The sequence below is a fragment of the Danio rerio genome, chromosome 14, assembly GCF_052040795.2.
Source record: "Danio rerio strain M-AB ecotype USA chromosome 14, GRCz13ab, whole genome shotgun sequence".
NCBI classification, from domain to species: Eukaryota; Metazoa; Chordata; class Actinopteri; order Cypriniformes; family Danionidae; genus Danio; species Danio rerio.
Window position 1 is genome coordinate 9867239 of NC_141034.1, and position 22247 is coordinate 9889485.

The 22247-nt window shown below is 35.5% G+C and overlaps 1 protein-coding gene across 7 annotated transcripts in view; it reads right to left on the reverse strand.

Annotated features, from left to right (window-relative positions):
• The window catches only part of arhgef9b (Cdc42 guanine nucleotide exchange factor 9b), a 102490-nt gene extending 100092 nt beyond the window's left edge, over nucleotides 1-2398 (reverse strand). For all 7 annotated transcript variants that reach the window (XR_015506832.1, XR_015506831.1, XM_087280564.1 and 4 more), the window contains exon 1: nucleotides 2245-2398. The gene's annotated coding sequence lies outside the window, so the exon portion shown is untranslated. The remainder of the gene's footprint in view (nucleotides 1-2244) is intronic.
• Nucleotides 2399-22247: the final 19849 nt, after the last annotated feature.

The following is a 22247-nucleotide window of genomic DNA, read 5'->3' on the forward strand; positions in this document are numbered from 1 at the left end:
AGGAGCTATTTGTTATATATTAGATTTTATTTTATATGTACTGTTGCACTAAAGTCCAAAGTGAAGAACTGATGTTATTTATTACTTGATTGTTCAAGCTTTACCTCACAGAAGTGCTCTGTTTTTAACAGAGATGTTGAATGTTAAAATAAGGAACATCTTAGATTTCTTTTTTCGCTCCTCTTTATTCTTTTTTTATGTATTATAGAAGTATCGGATCGTGTTTTAGTATCGGTAGATAGTTAAAATCAAATGTCCTCGAGTCAATCAGACTCAAAGGAAAAAAAACCTGATCGGGACAGCCATGATATTTATTAACCTGTTAAGAACAAAAAATATACTTTTTGAAAAGGTACCGCCCATGTGACAGATTTTCTACATTTTTTTCCGAGTGTGTAGAATTCCTCCCATCATTTGTTTATGATTGTTTGTCACAAATCTCACTTACTTCCCTCACTAAACATTACACTTCCTTCATTTGTACATACAAAACAAACAACAAAACCCATTTAGGTTGTTCTGCTTATAAACTTTTACTAAATAAATTATTTTGTTAATTAAATATATTTCCTTAATTTACTACATATATAAGGATGTCCTCACACTCAAAAAAATACAGTACATATACAGTTGAAACCAGAAGTGTATATACACTGTATAAAAAGGCACATAACCATTTTTAAAAAAGTCAGATTTTAATGAGACTCTTTTTTTTTTTTTTTTTTTTAATCTTTTTGGTAAGTTAGGATAATCAAATTTATTTCTGTTACGCTTAAAAGCAGAATAATGAGAAATATTTTTTGAGACATTGTAATAACTTTTCTTAAAAGTCAAGTTACAATAAGATTATTGTGCCTCTGAAAAAGCTCAGATGATGGTGTCAAGGTTTTGGAAGGTCTGATTGGCTAATTGACAACATTTGAGTTAATTGGAGGCTCAAATGTAGAATAGTATTTAAGGAAAACCTTAAACACACTGCTTCCTTTGATGACAAAATAGGAAAATCTAAAAGACAGAATCAACAAAAAAGCCAGATTACAATTAGCTTAATTACACTGGGAAAAAGAGTAATTTCTAGAGACACATTCCTGTGGTCTGATGGAACTAAAATTGAACTGTTTGGCCTTAATGACCAGTGTTACATTTGGAGGACAAAGGGGAAATCTTACAAGCCTAGGAACACCATCCCAACTGTGAAGTTTGGGGGCGGCAGCATCTTGTTGTGGGGCTGTTTTGCTGCAGGAGGGACATGTCCACTTCAAAGCATAGACGGCATCATGAAGAAAGAACAATATGTAGAAATACTGAAGCAACATCTCAAGACAGCCAGGAAATTAAAACTTGGCCACAAATGGGTCTTCCAAACAGACCATGACAATAAGCATACTGCTAAATTAGTTAAAATGTGTTTTAAGGACAGCAGAGTGAATGTTTTGTGGCCATCACAAAGCCCTGATCTCAATCCTATAGAAAATTTGTGGACAGAGTTGCAAAAGCTTGTGCGAGCAAGACAGCCTACAACTCTGACTCAGTTCCACCAATTCTGTCAAGAGAAATGGGCCAAAATTCCTTTAAACTATTGTGAGAAGCTTGTGGAAGGATACCCAAAACATTTGACCAAAGTTATACAGTTTAAAAGCAAAGCTAAAAAATACCAAGGAAATTTTTGACTGTCTAGAAATTACTAAAAAAAAGTCTTAAAACAAATCTCTCATTATTCTGGCCTTTAGCAAATGTAAATCATTTAGGTAATCCTAACGGACCTAAAAAAGTAAACGTTCAGTATGATTTACCATCAGACATTTAAAAAAAAAATAAGATAAATTTTTTTCGAGTGTATGTAAACTTCTGGTTTCAACTGTAGCACACAGTAAAAAAAAATTCCACACGATTCCTCCATGTTGTCCCAACACAAATAGATTAAATTAACAATCATTTTTACTCATTTAAATGGATTAAACATAAAACAATTAATTTGTCCCAAAAAATTAAGAATTGTGTTGTCTCAACTCATTTTAAATAAGTAGTTTAAACAAGCAGCAGAAGTAATCCTTTTGAAGTTTAAATCAAAGCCAACAGAACAAGTGTGATTAAGTATCTTCTGTGAGTGTTTTCTATGCTATGAAGATTCTGAACATACTTTAAAAAATAAAGAGAAAGAAACAAGCCCAAATGTTACGACCCGACACCTCAGGAAGCTCTCATTCCTTGATAAGAAAACGTTCTCATGGAAAAAAAACTTACCAAACTAGACCCGTCGGTTTCAATCAAAGCATCTCACAGAAGAGCAGAAAACATTTCGAGCAAATCCTTTAACATCAAAAGTGCTTTTCCAACATAATCATTTGGCCGATAGTAAATCCACAGCATTCTTCAGACAAGGTTGAGGGTTTTTCTCAGCCTGATGCCCCACAGAGACCGAGCAGACGCCACAGACACACGCCCAGTTCCTCTCATTAAGTTTGAAGTCATGATCAAGTTGTTTCTGCCACTCTTCCACCGCATCTGCTCCAAATGGGACACGATATTTAAGCTGGCTCAGTCATTTTTCTTTAAATATCCAAACAATATACAAACTTTAAAGTGAACTCATGTCCACAGAAGTAGCCTGTAATATGTTTGCGCAGTGGTGAGCGTTGTAATCTACACAGTAAATGGACACAATGCACAAAAACGTAGGGTCAAAGTTTGAGGGCCTATTTTAAACACTTCCTTTCTGTCCTGTTTTGGTACTACTGTAATCACATGGCATTTTCCTGCTCTACACAGGAAAGAGTGGATCTTACACAAGTGACCGAAAAAATGCTTTAAGCTTGACAAAGACAGGAAGCCTGGCTGACAGCATGTAAATATCTGCTCCGTACACTCTTTCCCTTCTGTCTGTGCTGCGCCATTGTGAGGGAAAGACAATTGGGCTTTCTTTCCCCTTGTGAGTCAGTTCACTTCAGTTTGTCAACACGATACTGCCACTCAATAGACATTTCAGTCAGCCAAACATGCACTCGGTATACATATCAAGCATACATTTGGTGGCTTTCATTGGTTTTTCAGCTTTTCTTCAAAAGTGTTTCTGCTTAAAGGAGATGAAAGGCCATAAAACATTCGCATTCAGCCCACTTCCTGTGCAAGAGCCGGCTGCTTTCCTGCTATCCATTTCGGTCACAATGCACATCCTGGATAAGTGAACCCTCCTTTATTTATTCATTTATTTGTTTATTTTTCTTTTAGAACCATAGGCTAGACTATATTGTTGAGGTGGTGTTTCGTTTTCACTGTCGCACGACAAAAAAGATGAATATAACTACAATCTAAAGTTCATTGATAAACTTTGATGTTGGCTTGAGAAAGTCAAACGTTTATGGCATTGTTAGGTGGTTGCTAAGAAGTTGCTAAATGGCAATGCTTGTGTACATGTTTGATCAAATGCTAATACTTAGTAGGCATTTCTAGCATATTTTATTGCATTTAGATAATCATTCATAACATGTAGCTAATCGTTATTAGCACTTGGCTTCCATTATCATTGTTACCATGCATATTACACAGGAAGTCTCATTTGCTAACATGAGTCAAACAAGCCAATGCCCAGGTCCCTACGATGTTCTGATGTAGAGATATTGCTATTTTTTAATGGTTGCTAGGTTATACTGTTTTATTGCTATGGGGACATTTGACAGGTTAGTGATGATACATCAAAGCTTCTTGGCAATATGAGTGATCTTAATCGACCCCGATGTTTCTATGACAGTCTTTATGAGTGTCAAAAACTGGACTTGAACATTATGTATTCCTGGTGTTGGGTTGCGGCTGTAAGGGCATTCGCAGTGTAAAACAAATGCTGGATAAGTTGGCGGTTCATTCCGTTGTGGCGACCCCAGATTAATAAAGGGACTAAAGGAATGAACATTATGTAAAAATGGCTTGCTGTATTTTTTTTAAAAATACAATGCTTAATAAGTGTGAAGGTGATACATGCAAAAATGGCTTGCCATATCAGTAAAAAATATGGAGTTTAAGTCAAAAATGGCTTGCCATATTATGAGAAAAATAATGCTTAAAAATTATTTATTGGAAAACTATAAGTCTGATAAACCTTAAAGATATTGCAACAAAATCTACCGCATCTTAATACATCTTTTGGCCAAATTTGGGGCTTGTATAATTTTTTTTATATGCCCGGATTATAAAAAATTTATATTTAACATTTTTTATTAAAAAATTGAAAAGTCTTACTGGCATGAGGAGATATAGCAACAATCTTGAATGTAGAAGGCACATTTTGACCACATTTGGGCCTTGTGGCATGAACGGCCTAGGAGGAGATACGTTTGTTTTCAAGGACAGAGTAGTTTCTCAAGCCAACATAATTAATATAGTGATCAATTAAAATGCACTACTTTGTTTTCCATGGACCTCTTGTTATGAAAACTGCTGTGGTGCTACATTTTTGAGCCAAATCTTAAAGTTTGGGGGTGGCATGGCGGCTCAGTGGTTAGCACTGTTGCCTCACATCAAGAAGGTTGCTGGTTTGAGTCTGGGCCAGTTGGCATTTATGTGGGGAGTTTGCATGTTCTTCCCGTGTTTGTGTGGGTTTCCTCTGGGTGCTCCGGTTTCCCCCGCAGTTCAAAGGTATAGGTGAATTGAATAAACTAAATTTGCCATAGTGTATGAGTGAGTGTGTGAATGAGTGTATATGGGTGTTTCCCAGTACTGGGTTGCGGCTGCATAAAGCATTCAATTAAATTAAATTCAAGTTTATTTATATAGAGCTTTTTACAATGTATATTGTGGAATGAACCCCCAAATTATCCAGCATATGTTTTATGCAGGGTGACGCAGTGGCGCAGTAGGTAGTGCTTTCGCCTCACACAGCAAGAAGGTCGCCGGTTCGAACCTTGGCTCAGTTGGCGTTTCTGTGTGGAGTTGGCATGTTCTCACTGTGTTCGCGTGGGTTTCCTCTGGGTGCTCCGGTTTCCCCCACAGTCTAAAGACATGCGGTACAGGTGAATTGGTTAGGCTAAATTGTCCATAGTGTATGTGTGTGTGTGTGTGTGTGTGGATGTTTCCCAGAGATGGGTTGTGGCTGGAAGGGCATCCACTGCGTAAAAACTTGCTGGATAAGTTCATTCAGCTGTGGCGACCCTGGATTAATAATGGGACTAAGCCGACAAGAAAATGAATGAATGACTGTTTTACGCAGCGGATGCCCTTCCACCCGCAGCCTAACACTGGGAAACACCCATACACTCTTGCATTCACACATATATTACGGCCCATTTTAGCTTATTTATTTCACCTATACTACATGTCTGTTCTTCAAAACACGCGAACACGGGGAGAACATGCAAACTCCACACACATGGACTGCGCTACTCACTGTGCCACCCCTGCACATTCACATGTTATGTTATGTGAAACTATACAGATTGCGCTCTGTGGCACGGCAGAAATATGAACAGTGTCCTGAGTCGTAGCTGGGCGCAAATGACAGCCGCCCACTTGATGTGCCGGTGGGCATTCCCTGCTTGGCACGACATGGCACATCGTCGAGCGGCGCATTCAGAGTGCAACTGCCTTGAGGCCCCCTGTGAAGCCCATAATGTGAACCTTTTAAATTTTTTCTCTGAATTTTTTTGACATATTTAACTTTTTTAGAATAGTTTTGTTGGTCCGACACCCCTATTTATAGAAAACATTAAGTCCAACAGATTATGGAGAATTTCTTTTTATTCATAATTTCATATAAAATAAATTGCGCTATATAAATATAAATGTCCAACAATGAAGATAAATGGCTCCAATGCTATTTGTATATTATTAAGAGTTGTTTTCTTAATATTTGCTATACCATGTCACACCATTTTTTAAGGTATAATCAGTGGTGTAAAGTAACTAATTTGAAATACTCAAATGACTGTAATTGAGTAGTTTTTCTCAGGAATTGTACTTTACTGAGTAGTTTTAATAATGTGCACTTTTAATTTTCCTCGAGTCCATTTTTAGCGCAGTATCGGTACTTTTACTCCACTACTTGCCTTCAACTTGCAGTCACTATTTTATTATTATTATTTTGTCTATGGGGATTATAAAAATCTGTCCTGTGTTTCCTTTCCAATCAAATCTCACATAGACGGTAAACTGCATCATAATGAACTACCTCAAGACATGGGCGCTTTATAATTGCAGAAAACTGTTTGGAAGCATTAAAAAGTGTCTAAGAAGATGTCCAAAATCTTTACATGCATTGACCAAGAGACTGTTTAGATTCACCGATGAGAAGATGACGGATGTTTACTGTATGATGACCAAAATGGCCTTAAACACCCAGCAGGCACAAGACATTAACATGACATCAGATTGACGTTGTACCCTAACGTCATGGACATTGCATTGTTTTTGGAAATGAAAATCAGGTTGATGTCAGAACTCAATGCCAGGCCAAAATCAATGTCCAATGTCAAACCTAAAACCAACCAAATATCAAAGTCTAATGCTGTTAGAGCTTGACATTGAGTGGACGTAACCACTATGACGTCTATCAGACGTTGTATTTTAATTGCCATAACTGATGAATAAATGCCTGTATTTGACGTCAATATGATGTTGGTTTAATATGTTGGCTTGAAGTTGGATTTTGGTCACTTTCTAACGACCTGAAATTAACCAAATATCTATGTCATTTGACGTCATTATTGGACATCAAAATAAGATTGTTTTAGACGCTGGCTAGACATTGAATTTTGGTCACCTTTGGACATCACAACCTAAATCTAACCTAATATTAACGTCTTATGACGTTGTATTCCTGCTGGGCAATAACTAAATTTACTACAGAATGTTTCGTTTAAACACATCCACAAACTACATGTAAACACATCAGCTTTTAACAGCGTAATACTCACTCTTCACTACTCTTGAGTACTTTTAAAAGGTCTACTTTTTAATCATACTTTGAGTAATATTTACAACAGAAACATCTTTTCTACTTGCACTATATTTTCAGGTAAGTAATGGCACTTTTACTTGAGTATGATTTTTCAGTACTCTTTCTACTGGGTATAGTTCAGTAAGAATGTTAAAAAGAAAAGTTAGTGACTCCTTATTTTTTCTCAAACCTCAACTTTAAACAATATAAATATACCTGTTCTTCAAAACATGGTGTTTTACAAAAAAAAGCATTTTTTTTATTGGCTGTGTGTCAACTACTTTCTTATGTGAATGTGCTGAAAAAGCAGCATTCTTATTTGTAGACAGACAGGAGAAAATTATGAGACAGATCTTATTCAATATATATATATTTTTTATCTACAGTAGATAAAAAAACGAAAACAGTTTCTCAACCAACACTTTGACATTTGTTCTACATTATCTTCATGTGAATATGTTGTGCAGAAAGCACCTCGTGTGATGTCATCACTTTTTATCTTGTAGAACAATTGCCCTCTTCCTTGGTTTCCTGTGACACAGTCCAGATCAACGGTTTGATAGCGCATGGACTCAACAACAACAAAAAACACTGGCTGGAGCTAAACCTCAAATTGCTTCACCAGTAATTATGAACGATGAAGTAGAATGAGACCCTTTAAATCTAGAATCAGTACAAATGAAGCAAGGAAAACACTCATATTGCATGATAACAATATGCAGTGTAAACGATTATTTGAGGAAAAAGTCATTAAAACAAATGTTCATTCATTTTCCTTTGGTTAAGTCCCTTTATTAATCAGGGGTCACCACAGCAGAATGAACCGCTAACTTATCCAGCATATATTTTACACAGCAGATACCCTACCAGCTGCAACCCAGTATTGGGAAACACCTATACACACTCATTCACACACATACACTACACGGTCAATTAATTTCCTCAATTCACATACACATTTCTTTGGACTGTGGTGGAAACCTGAGCACCTGGAGGAAACCCACGCCAACACCAAACATGCAAACTCCACACAGAAATGCCAAATCGAATCAGCAACCTTCTTGCTGTGAGGTAGCAGTGCTAACTACTGAGCCATCGAAAAAAAATGCAATAAGTTAATCAGGTTTCATAAATAGTTTTTTTAGTTGTACAAAGTTTCACCCCATACTTTCAGTCAGTTTGATCGATGACTTAAAATGTATTTGACTGAACTAAAAAATGCAGTCAGCAAGACTTTTATTATAATAAAATATGATATGGAAACCCTTTGAAATTCTTTTTTGCTTTATTAGGTTCATCTTAGGTGAGACAGAAAATAATACTGTAAATAAAATAAACACAATATTGATACACATATAAGCAGAATTATTAACTGCCCTTTGATTTTTCATTCTTTTTTAAATATTTCCCAAGTGATGTTTACCAGAGCAAGGAAATTTTCACAGTATGTCTGATAATATTTTTTCTTCTGGAAAAAGTCTTATTTGTTTTATTTTGGCTAGAATAAAAGCAGTTTTTAAATATTTTAAGGTCAAAATTATTAGCCCCTTTAAGCTATATTTTTCAGATAGTCAACAGAACAAACCATCATTATACAAAAACTTGCCTAATTACCCTAGTTAACCTATAGTTAAGCCTTTACATGTCACTTTAAGCTGTATAGAAGTGTCTTGAAAAATATCTAGTCAAATTTTATTTACTGTTGAAAAATTTTCTCCGTAGTGTATGTGTGTGAATGTGAGAGTGTATGGATGTTTTTCCAGTACTGGTTTGCAGCTGGAAGAGCATTCGCTGTGTAAAATATATGCTGGATAAGTTTGCGGTTTATTCCGCTGCGGCGACCCCTGAGGAATAAAGGGCCTAAGCCAAAGGAAAATGAATGAATGAATGAATGAATGAAGCATTAGTTTAAAGGTCATGTGAAATTAAAATAAAAACTTATGTAGATGTTAACATCAGTATTTATTGTAACAGTTTCAAGGGGTCCCTGAAAATCTCTAGATTAAAAAAGTAAAAATAAATAAAAAATCAAGAAATAATTAAGTAAATAATTAAATTCAAACTCTTTTTTGATGACATAAAAACACAGCTATATTAAATTGATTAAAATGTTTTTTTTTTTTATTAAATAAACCAGTATATTAACCAATAAATGCAACCTGTGAAGAAGGGGCAATTTTCTTTTTCATACTTTCTCATACTTTCTCTTATCAGTTTACAATATATATATATATATATATATATATATATATATATATATATATATATATATATATATATATATATATATATATATATATATATATATATATATTTACAATTATTTATATATTTACAGTTTATATATATATATATATATATATATATATATATATATATATATATATATATATATATATATATAGAGAGAGAGAGAGAGAGAGAGAGAGAGAGAGAGAGAGAGAGAGAGAGAGTTGAAGTCATAATTATTAACCCCCCTGTTTAATTTTTTCCGGAGAGAAAATTTTTCAACAGTAAATAAAATTTGACTTCAGTTCACCTATAGCGCATGTCTTTGGGCTGTGGGGTAAACTTGAGCACCCAGAGGAAACCCACGCCAACACCAAACATGCAAACGCCACAGAAATACCAACTGACCCAGCTGGGACTCGACCAGCAACTTTCTCAGCAACAGAGATACCCACTGTGCTAACTTGTCGACTGTTTGCTAGTTCTTTAATATTATTTTAAATTAGCCTTATTCTAAAGTGTCATCATCTTAATCTATCATCTAAAACATGCTAAAATATTTCTATTTATTCATAATTTACAAAGGACTCCCAAAACTGTACTTGTGTGTCACTTGTCTGTAATGAACCAGACTGAACTTCAGTTAAAAACTCCTGCTTTAATCAGCCCTTTCATTTTATGATGTGAGACGTATGAGATTCTAATGTAAGTAAACAAAAGACTATTATTAGCGCTTTGCAGCAGGATACAATTTGTATTGTTTATTGTTGTAATGGGTGGTTATGTTGTTCTGTAATGCCATTCCATTTCCTGCTCTCTCTCGCTCTTATTCTAAAGCACCACTTTCGTTGTTTTAGGAATTTAAAGCTAAATTAAGCTCTTTATCTGTGCTAAAATTAATACATTTATCTTTAACTGATCTGTGCTACAGTATTTTAGGTGTGTATTTAATACACAAAAAGAAAAACACTGGGTTCCTCACAATCAATTTGTGTTGGGACGACATGAACAACTTAAAGGTGCAGTAGGTGATTGTCTTCAGAAACATGTTTTGTTGTGTCTTTGTTGAAAGTCTCTTCACATTGCATTAGTAATTATTAAAGTTAATGATCTAAATGTATTTATATGTGTTTTTATATTCTGGGTAAGGCGTAAGACTAAAAAATGTTTATTCAATTAAATATTGACAGGCCGATAGTTCCCATCATTCTGATAAGTAGACCAAACTGTCTGTCAACAAATGTAGATTTGAACATCTGCGCACCCGTTCACACTGAATGTGTGTGTACATCTGCACACAAGAGAAAGAGAGACAGCGCTAAAAACAAATGCTGCATCAAAACTTTTTAAAACCCTGAATTAATATTGGAGTAAGGATGACACCATGGCTGAAGTATTTCTATTAGACAGATAATGTTCTGTTTTACAACTTTTTTAGTCACGCAAAGCTGATGTAGATTTTGTTGGAACACAGGATTTCAACTCTGTTATTCGCAGATGATGTTGTTCTGTTGGCTTCATCAGACATGGACCTTCAGCATGCACTGGGGTGGTTTGCTGCCGAGTGTGACGCGGCTGGGATGAGAATCAGCACCTCCAAGTCCGAGGCCATGGTGCTCCACCGGAAAAAGGTTGTTTGCCATCTCCAGGTTGGAGAAAAGTCCTTACCCCAGGTGGAGGAGTTTGAGTATCTCGGGGTTTTGTTCACGAGTGAGGGAAGGATGGAACGTGAGATTGGCAGGCCGATCGGTGCAGCGGCTGCAGTAATGCGGTCGATGTGCCGGTCCGTTGTGGTGAAGAAGGAGCTGAGCCGAAAGGCAAAGCTTTCGATTTACTGGTCAATCTACGTTCCTACTCTCACCTATTGTCATGAGCTTTGGATCATGACCGAAAGGACAAGATCTCGGATACAAGCGGCTGAAATTAGTTTCCTTCGAAGGGTGGCAGGGCGCACTCTTACGGATAGGGTGAGGAGCTCTGACACCCGGGAGGAGCTCGGAGTAGAATCGCTGCTCCTCCACATTGAGAGAAGTCAGCTGAGGTGGTTTGGGTATCTGTTTCGGATGCCTATCTATCTATCTATCTATCTATCTATCTATCTATCTATCTATATATCTATCTATCTATCTATCTATCTATCTATCTATCTATCTATCTATACACACACACACACACACACACAAACACAAACACACACACACACACACACACACACACACACACACACACACACACACACACACACACACACACACACACACACACACACACATAAAGCCTAATATTACATTTATGAGTGTTTGTTTAATATGGTAGGGTTGTATTCCACTGTATTACAGAGACAGGCATAGCCAGTTGAGTTCTGAGTAGGCTGAATAGGCTCAACCCACTTGTTTACTGTAGTAAAAATCTCTTTCTATATTTAAGTGCATTTTTTGTTTCCATGTATTAAATAAATAAGCTGAATATTATTGAAATCGCAAAATTAAACTCGAAGTATACATTAAAAATCTATCTAAATAATGTTTAGGGGGAAATGTGTGCTTGGGATTGTTGTCAATATCCAAGATCAGAGATTATTTAGGCTATATTTAAAAAGTTCTTTCCTACCTTATAACTTTTATGTTTAATTCTAAGGGTTGCCATTTCTGTTTTTAAAATTTACTGGCAATCTGAGTAAAAAAAAAAACTGAAATTTGAGTGTTTATTCAGTGTGCATTATATATGCTAGTGTGAGTACGGTAAATGTCACTACTGTGGTAGCAGAGACCTCTGGTGGCTGTTTTGAGACAAATTCTGGTTGGTTTGAAAAGAAAAATGTTTTTTAGTTCAAACCAACAGATTTAAACAGCCACCAGAGGTCTCTGAGGTCTCCCTTTATATGGCAATTTAAACAGCATTTACCTCAGTTTACATGATCTTTGCAATATAATCATGACAAAAACAGCATAAACATAATGTAAAATGCCACACCCAAATCAAGCACAGGCTCGTGTTTGCAACATTTTTGTAGCCTAATTTTCATATCAAAATCACATATAAATATTTAGTTCCCCTGTAATTGTTTTATTCAAATAATAAATACAATCAAACTGCAAATGCAACAAAAACAACAATTAAGTTAACAATTAAGTTACCTCCCATCCCAAATTATGTTACTGGGGCCAATGGAAGATTATTCACTGTTTATTTGCTCTCCCTCAAGTGGTACCGAACCTTTTTGAGTTTCCTTTTTCTGTTGAACACAAAATAAGTTATTTTGAAAAATGTTAGAAACCTGTAAACTTCAATAAGAAAATAAAATATGGAATGGTTACAGCATTTTTCAATGTAGCTTATTTTGTGTAGGGCTGCACAGTGGCGCAGTGGGTAGCATGTTTGTCTCACAACAAGAAGGTCATTGGTTTGAGCCTTGGCTGGGTCAGTTGGCTTTTCTGTGTGGAGTTTGCATGTTCTCCCCATGTATGTGTGGGTTTCCTCTGGGTTCTCTGGTTTCCCCCACAATAAATAAAGTGTGATAAAGTCAAGCAGGTTTGTGAAAGTGGTGTGTTCTAGTTTTGTATGATTACAGTTGAACCAACAGAGTTAACAAAGAATGTTTGTAGACTTTGAATGTCTCTGAAGCCTTGCTGTCTATGGAGGATGTCTATGGATAAATCAAATTCTTTTATTATATTCTGAAGATGAGATGACAGTATGAGTATTTAATACTAATTAAATAGAATTTTTTTATTTAGTTCTATTATGCCACCAGTTTTGGTGGTTATTGTGATGCATCTTTAACCTTTTTTATTCTTCTTATATCTAAAGATAACGTTATTCCTCGCTTTTTCAAACAGCACTCAAAAAAAAATATATATTTTTTTTTTGCTCGTTCAAACTACTTATTTAAAGAACCCATATTATAGGTTTTTGAAAATGACCTTCCATATAATGTGTAATATTCATATTACACACTAATAGGGACTCTTTAAAATAAGCTGAAACAACACAATTCTTAAAATTTTATTGGGACAACTTTTTTTTTTTTTTTTAATGTTCAATCCACATACATTTGTTAAAAGTGTTAAGGTAACTGAATAAATTTGTGTTGGGACAACCTGAATGTATTGTGTGGAACTCTGCAGTGAGGTTTTAGATAGTCTTGGGTGGACTATGCTGATCTTAATTAACAACTCCCTCAATCAGGACATTTAGCTATATATGCATGTTGTATTTCCTTAAATGTAATATGGGAGTCTCTTCAAGCTGGTTCTGTTGGTTAGTTAAAGTGTTAAAAATCATTTGTTTATCAGCAATGATTAACGATAATGATTGAAGTGTTCTACTTGATTATAGTGTGGCTTACAAAATGGTGGACCACAGGATTTTAACTGAGCATTCTAGAACATTGGGGCAGCCTATAGGCAGTGTCTGAATCTTATCTTTTAGATAGATCTTGTTCAGTGAGAGTTTAATTATGATTCTATAAGATTGCATCTTCCCTGGGGAATTCCACGAGGGTCCATTTTGGCACTATTGTTGTTTGCTCTTTATACTGAAAGTTACCTTTCAGGGATATTTAGTGTAAACATAAATCATTGTGCTGATTATACTCCGACTCAGACTCAGTTCATATTCTATCTCAGATTCTATGAAAATATTAGAAGCATGCTTACATAATCTAAAGGACCTGGATGGATTTAGACTTTTTGATTACTTGATTAAAAATAAAATAACCCCCCCCCCCCCCCCAAAAAAAAAAAATGTTCATTGTTAAAATTTCATTGTTTCTAGCTTTTATTAGTGATTTAAAGATGGAAAGACAAACAAATAAAGTTTTTTCATCTACATTATGTCTGCTAGAGGAGATGAAACCTTTTTTATCCACCACTGACTTGGAGAAAGCTATTGATTTTACTCAAGTGGATTATTGTAACCCCTTTACTTTGCAGTTGATTCTGGTGCTTTAGGGCATCTTCAGAAAATCTGGAATTCAGTGGTGAGTATGATTAAATCGGCTAAAAAACACAAGTCAGCCGCTCCTTTACTTGCTTCACTAAACTGGCTTCCGATAAGACATAGAATTATTTATAAGAGTCTTATTTTTTTCAAGCCTTTCATAATCTAGCCCCTGGGTATTTGTCAAGTGTGGTGGTAGTCTACAATATCTTCTAGGTCTGAGAATGAAACTTTTGTGTTTGTGTAGGGCAAAATGTAAATTAAGGGAGGGACTTTTTATATCCTAAATTGTAGAATGACCTCCTTTACACTATTAGATCTGCTAAGTTAAACTACATTAAACATTCATATTTTGAAGACAATGAAGAAGCTGTTGTGAAGGACATTTTATTTGTTTTAAAATCTGTTTATGATGTTCTGTGATTTTTATTACGTTTATTGTATTCATTTTAGAGTGAAATTGTGAAACATGTTGGGCAACTTGGAGTTGTATTAAATTGTGGTGTATAACTAAATAAGAACAAATAAATAAACAAGAAGAAATACAGAATGATTTTATATTCAAATGCAGCAAAATTTAGCTTTGCAAATCTATTTTTACTTAAATTTTTTTTAAACAAGTTTAGTTTTGATGGTCTTTATAAAAATGATTATCACATGCTCCCTTCAAAGAGCACTTCAAAAATATGGAATTTTGAATGCAGCTTGCCTTTTGAAAAAAACTGTGAACTGACAAATCCATTTCCAAAGATTTTTGAATATGCATTAATAATTTTGCATACATTATTCACTAATAACGTTATCTCTACGTACATATACAGTTGAAAGCAAAATTATCAGCCCTCCTGTAAAATTTCATAATGCTATTTCAAATAGCCTATTTCCTAAGTGCTGTTTTACGGAGAGATCTCTCTCACCTTTAAAACATACATTTAATAACTAATTTCTAAAATCTAATTTGTTTCGTCTTTGCCATGTACATTATAATTAAATTGCAAATTGTAATGTAAAAATTGTTTAAACCAGCCAAACGAAAATACATTCTCCATATATATATATATATATATATATATATATATATATACACACACCCAAATAAATGAAACAAGCGGATTCCGGATCCAAGTGCCATATCAAACTGTATAGGGAGACTCAACAAATTATAATAATAATAAACGTTTACAAATCGATGTGAACTGAGAGTTAAAGCATCGTGGTTAAAGTTAGCCATGGCAATTTCCTAAGATATGCTTAATCTGACAATTTAACTAAAAATAAAAAAGCGATAAAAGGGACCTCGCACTCGGGCTCACCACCGCTCGGTGGCTTTAGGATGACAAAGAACAGTGGACAATAATAGTTTAATAAGCCGTTATATATTTAAAAAATCTGAGAACATCACGGCTGTATGCCAAACTTTCTTCTGTAACCAGGTGCCGTTATTACTGTGACTCAAATATTGGCATGTAGATGTGTTCAGGAGAAGAGTTTTATCAAACGTGAATTTTCAGGCCGAGTTGACATTGTGTAGCTGAGTTATAAGCCAAACTTCCCTCTGCCAGCAGGTGGCGCTATGACTGTGACTCAAAATTGGCATGTAGATGTCTTTAAGAGATACATTTTATCAACCATGTGAAGTTTCAGGCAGATCAGACATTGTTTGACTGAGTCAAAAGTACTTCCTCCTCTGTAAAAAGTGAAGCAAATCTTTTTAAAGTGTTCAAAAGGAAATTACAGGTGCTTTTTCATCAAAACTGCAAAAAAAAAAAAAAAGTCTTATTTAGTTAACTTCTTACATGTTTTGTCTTATTTATAGTCCAAATATCTAATTTTTGAATAAGGAAGCATTTTCTGGAAAGGCAAAAGCTATTTTCTTGTTATCAGAAATAATAATGCAAAATTAAGAGATTTTTTTCTTTATAAAAAGCAAAATAATCTGCTATAATGGGGTCAAAATGATCTTGTTTTGATTTTGAAATAAAAATATTTTGCTTGTTTTAAGGACAAACTCACCTAAAGGGTTAGTTCACCCAAAAATGAAAATGCACTTACCATTTACTCTTTTTACTGAACACAAAAGAGGATAATTTGAAGAAAGCAACCTGTATCCATTGATGTTCATCTTAAGAAAAACAATTGTGAGGCAATGTAAACAAGTTTCTAGCCTTCTTCAGTATCTTTTATTTTGTGTTTAACCGAAAGAAAGAAAGTGAAGGTTTTAAAGAAGTGAAGGGTGAGTAACTGATGACTGATTTTTTGTTTTAGTGTGAACTGTCCCTTTAATTGACTAATTATTTCTGAAAACAATGCAATACTTTGTTTGCTTGTCTAAAAAATATTCTTAATTTAGGAACTGATTGATATTTGGACTAGAAACAGGTGACACTGTGGCTCAGGGGTTAACACTGTCGCCTCACAGAAAGAATGTCGCTGGTTTGAGTCCCTGCTGGGCCAGTTAGTACTTCAGTGTGGAGTTTGCATGTTCTCCCCAGTCTGTGTATATAGCCAGCCTCCAATTCTATTTTTATAATCACACTTCATAAAAACAGTCTGCTGAAACACTTTGATTGCCATTCTCCCTTTGTACGTGTCCTCGAAGGGGGGAAAGCCCCAACCATTAGCAAAGATCTCTCCCATATTAGCATAGACAGTCCTGAGTGAGAAGCAGGCAGCCACCATTAGAGTTTTGAATCTGCGGCTACTCTGACACATATGCCTTTATACCTCCACCCTCTTTTGAAAAGAGAAAATCTCATTTAAATCTAAAACGGCACCCTCCAAATTTGTAAAATTTGGATCTAAAAGTCTAAAAGGGGCAGTTTCAAACAATTATAAAGCATTATTTTTGAGTTTTTTTTTTAACTGAAACTTCACAAACCCACTCTAGACACATCAGAGACTTTTTACATATTGTTTAAGGGGCACCTCATAACCCTATACAGAGATATCGATAATCGATATAATACTTATTGAAAATTCTCCATAACACAGATGGTTAATCACATGGGTTTAGCTACATGTTCACTATGTTACGGCCTACTCACACTATGCCATCCGTACCGTGCCCAGGCCCGTTTCCCGGATCGTTTGAGAAGTGTGAGTGCGCTGAATCGGGCTCAAGCACGGTTCACTTGGCCGGCCCTGGCCCGGTTGGAAGAGGTGTGCCTGAGCACGGTTCACTTGGGCTTTGAAACTGAAAGCGATACGTGACTTTTAAGGGGCTGTTTCATATGGATTTAATAATCATTCTTACTGTTCAGTGAACGCAAACTGCCGTAGTTTATTAAAGACAAGAACTCCTCACAGCATGTCAGCTGCGCGGCTTCAGCAGACCTCCTCATTCCTGCAGCACGAGGGCTTTATGATTGTTTATGAGCGCCAAAAGTGGCGGATCTGTCCAGTGAAATATCTGACTGCGTGTCGCCGCATCCCTAAGGACTGTTTGGTGAAATATTTGACTACATGTCACTGCATAACAAAAGACTGAAACGATATAAGTAGAGAAATCTCCACTGTGCTACTGGGTGAGAGCGTATGGCAAGCCGTTTTAGCATTTAAACATTGTTCTGACTATCCATAAATATATTTAGAGATATCTCTAATTATATTTTGACTAGTCATAATTATAGTTCGACTAGTCAGATTGGAGATATCTGCAAATATATTATGACTGACTAGTCATATTCCCCCATTGACTTCCATTGAAAAAAATTTGCAGATATCTCTAAATGAGTTTTGACTAGTTACAATTGTAATTAGAGATATCTCCATATGAATTTTGACTAGTCAAAAATCCAATTCAAGATATCTACAACTGTAATTCGACTAGTAGTAAATTAATTAGAGATATCTTCAAATATATTTGTAAATATCTCTAAATAGCCTATGACGAATTAAAGATATCTCCAAATGTATTATGACTAGTAAAAACTCAGTTAGAGATATCTCTAATTACAATTGTTACTAGTCAAAATTCATTTGGAGATATCTCTAATTACAATTGTGACTAGTCAAAACTCATTTAGAGATATCTGCAAATATTTTTCAATGGAAGTCAATGGAGGAATATGACTAGTCAATATATTTGCAGATATCTCCAATCTGATTTCGTACTAGTACAATTGTAATTGCAGATATCTCTAATTGTCATTCTGAGTAGTGGAATTATAATTATGACTAGTCAAAATGTAATTAGAGATATCTCTAAATATATTTATAGAGTCAGAACAAAGATTTAAATGCTAAAAAGGCTTGCCATAGAGAGCGCTTCTCACTGAACAGAGTAGCAGCGATGACGTAAGCGTACCGAGGCCCGATATGGTGTGAGCGCGGGCCGTCGGGGGAGACGGGAGGGGGGACAAGCGTGCTTCGGCCCGGTTCGAGGCAACTGTACCTAGTGTGAGTACGGCCTTAGAGTTTATTTAGCAAAAGTGTTTTTATCTCCAATTACTCCCATTAAACCCCTTCAAATAAACGTAAAAAGTTTTTTTTTTTTTTTTTTTGCAATTAAGGAATTTTTATTCTAATTTAGTATTTCCATCACTCATTTCTCATATAATACATTAAAATGTGCATTACCACAGAGTGATGGAAACCCAGCTGTGAAATCTCTCACACACACTGCCTATACATAAATGGTTGTATAACCTTTCTAACAAATGCACAAGACCTCATTTACTGCAGGGCTTGCTTCTGGTCACGTGATGTTGCCATTGTTGTAAAACTGTTAAATAGCCAGCTGAATTTCTTGAGGAGTTCAGTAAAAGCCCTAACAATCAATGTGTTGATGCCACAGCCTTGCTCACTTTATCCCTGGGGCCATCATCATCATCATCATCATCACCATCATCATTACCATCATCATCCACCTCCATAAAACATCCTACAGAACTGCACTGCTAGACTTCAATAGCAGAAACATGCTGCCCTTGGATGGTGTAGTTCTGCAGTCTGCACAAATCCAAGGATCTTGTCATTTGAAGCCGAATGTATGCCGAAAGGTATGAGCAACACACTTCAATATTTCAGTTTTCATACAGAATAGAGAATAACACTTTTCTCATACAGTCTGTTGGTAAAAAGAGATACAGGACGCTTGCTGGCATGTTCTTAAAGAATTTCTCATCTAGATATTATGATGAGACAGGGTGAAGAAGGCCTGATATTGATACCCTCAATCTTAAACTGAAGGAAAGTTAATTTATTTATGTTCAGTTTGCTCTTCCAAAAGGATTGTAAATTCTGAAAATTGAGGATTGCATGTCATAATGTACAGTTGAAGTAATTAGCATTCCTGTGATATGTTTTTTCTTTTTCAAATATTTCCCAAATGTTTATTAACAGAGCAAGTAAATTCAATCAATATATATAATTAAATAAGCAAGCAGCAAATATACTGTGCTTGTTATTCATTAGACATAAATTAAAAAATACTGTGCTTGTTATTCATTAGACATAAATTTACCACCCAGCTTACAGTATTAGTATTTCTTTAATTTAAAAGTGAAACGAGGATTAAAGTGAGCATTAAACAAAAGCCAATGCTTTTCTGCAGCTTCCAGATTGTCACTTATGATAGTGCGGAAGCAAATGCATCCATCTGGGCTAAAGTTAAAGTTAAACAGGCACATAAAAAATGATGGCCTATAAGTTGTCTTGTCTTTTTTTGTGACTGACTATATTGTACTATACAAAAAACAACTGCCCAGTGTTCCGTCAGCGGTATTTCACAGTGGATGATTTACCTGTTTGTGTATCTTTTTAAATAAGCATAAGCCTTTTTATCATGTCAATACTTGATTTTTTGTGCATATAAGTAATGAAATTGGTCAGGAGCTCATGAGAGAAAAGAGGTTTGCAATAAAATAAAATAAAAAAAACAGACTGCACCTTTTTAATGTTTCTAAGTAAAACTGCTTTATATCTAAACTTACATATAATTAAATAATACTTCATTGTGGTTTTCTTGAATACTAATAGGCCTGTTTTTATTTTTAAAATCAAGCTCACAGTTTAATGAAGAAATTAACTACTCATTCTGCTGCTCTCTTCATTAGTTCCCTTAAGCTCTATTAGCATGGGGTTAATATGTTTTTACTTAACCTTTAGTCATTTTTAATAATTAAAGAAGGTTGTGATCTTAATCCCATGTGAACAGGGCTTTAGTAACAATATACAGCAAGCATGTCTATTTTTTTTCTTTCTATTCTTTTTTCTTTTCAATAATAAGTGCTTGAACGGGAAAAAACTGTGTAAAGAGTAAGACAACTTTGTAAACCAATAGACTTATTTAAATTATTATAAGCAAAATTAAATAACATTTTTGTCCTCCAGCATAAATTTTGCCCAGGGCCTATAAATTTGTAAAACCGGCCCCGATTTAATTCCCTGTGTAATATTATTACAGAAGCTTTATGCTTTTACTAGCATCATTCAAATGATGGATCTGCGACAAAGTAACGGAAGCAACTGTCACTACATATTTCATTTGTGTAAAACTACAATCACATTGCAATTTTCTCCCCATAGACTTCCATTCATACGCATGTGTATGCGACAGACCGGAAAGGCAAGCTCATGCGACAAGTTTTGCAGTTCACTGCATTGGAAAGATCTAAAGATATTTACATTAGATGTCGCCTATGTTGTTGTTGTCTATTGGAAGGAATGCGTCAATAGAGTCAACATTTTTTGGACAGGGTAGCGCTCCTTTAAAATGAATGTGAGACCAAGGTGCAAAGGACTTGCCATCTAGAGCCAGAGATACAGTGTGAACCAGCCTGATCTCACAAGGAAACGTAAGTATTTTACGTTTTGTCAGTTTAGTGGCTAATTCGTATGAATTCGTACGAGTTTAGTCGTATGAAAATGTACGATTGTAAAAAGGTGGCGTGGCACCTAACCTCACCCCTAACCTCAAACGTCACTGGGTGATGAGCAAATCATACTAAATTATACGAATTAGATTGTACGAATTCAATTAGCCACTAAATCAAAAAGTTACGAATTGCCGTGAGATTGTGTTGGTGTATACATATATCTATGATCGGGAGTTTTGCAGTATGCAAATATATTTTTTTAATAAAGAAAATTATAATTTGTCATGGGCAGCACAGTGGCGCAGTGGGTAGAAGGATCACTTTACAGCAAGAAGGTAGCTGGTTCGAGCTTCTGCTGGGTCAGTTGGCATCTCTGTGTGGAGTTTGGATGTTCTCCTCATATTCGTGTGGGTTTCCTCCAGGTGCTCCGGTTTCCCATATGGAGTGTATGGGTGTTTCCTGGTGTTGGGTTGCAGCTGGAAGGGCATCTGTTACGTAAAACATATGCTGGATAAGTTGGCGGTTCATTCCGCTGTGGCGACCCCTGATAAATACGGAGACTAAGCCAAAAAAAAAATTAAGGAATACACATCTTATATCAGTGGTTCTGTCCCATGTGTGATGTTGACCAATAGGAGCACATCATTTCTTCAGTACACAGCCTTTAAAAATGGCAAAAACGAAAGAGAGAAGCCTGTGATGATAGGTGAACATAAAATGGACGAGAGCTTCATGGGGTTTTGGCAACAGTACGCTTACCTGTATATCATCAAGGGACTAACTTAGCATGAAAGAATAAAAGATATTGATTTATAGGTGAGGTGCTTTAGCAGCCCGGTTGAGTACTGGAGTTAGTATGAACACTATTAAATGACTCATTACGTTATCATTTAGAATGCGCTGCATGACATTTATATATAAATTTATCTCATTGCCCGCTGTCTACTTAATGTTTCGCTGTAATTTTAATTTGAAGTAACGTTACCTGTTAAAGAGTCACGAAACCCCAAAACACATTTTTTGAGCTGTTGACAGTCGTATATGTGTCCCACACTGCTAAAAACACTATTAGGACATATATTTCACTAAAAAGTGAAAAATTTGTTTTTGCGTTATTTAGAACAAATTCGTACTTCCGGTTTGAAACAGAATTTTTGAAGCTGCGTCATGGCCATGAGATCTTAGCGTGTATTCCAGCGTGTAGACTGGACGTCTGTACCTGGGAGTACCGTATCTGAGTGTGTTGCATTGATTCATGAGTATGGCTTGGTTCAAACCAATCAGCGTGCTCTATTGTGTATGCGGTGCAACTTCATTAATATGTATGCTAGCTT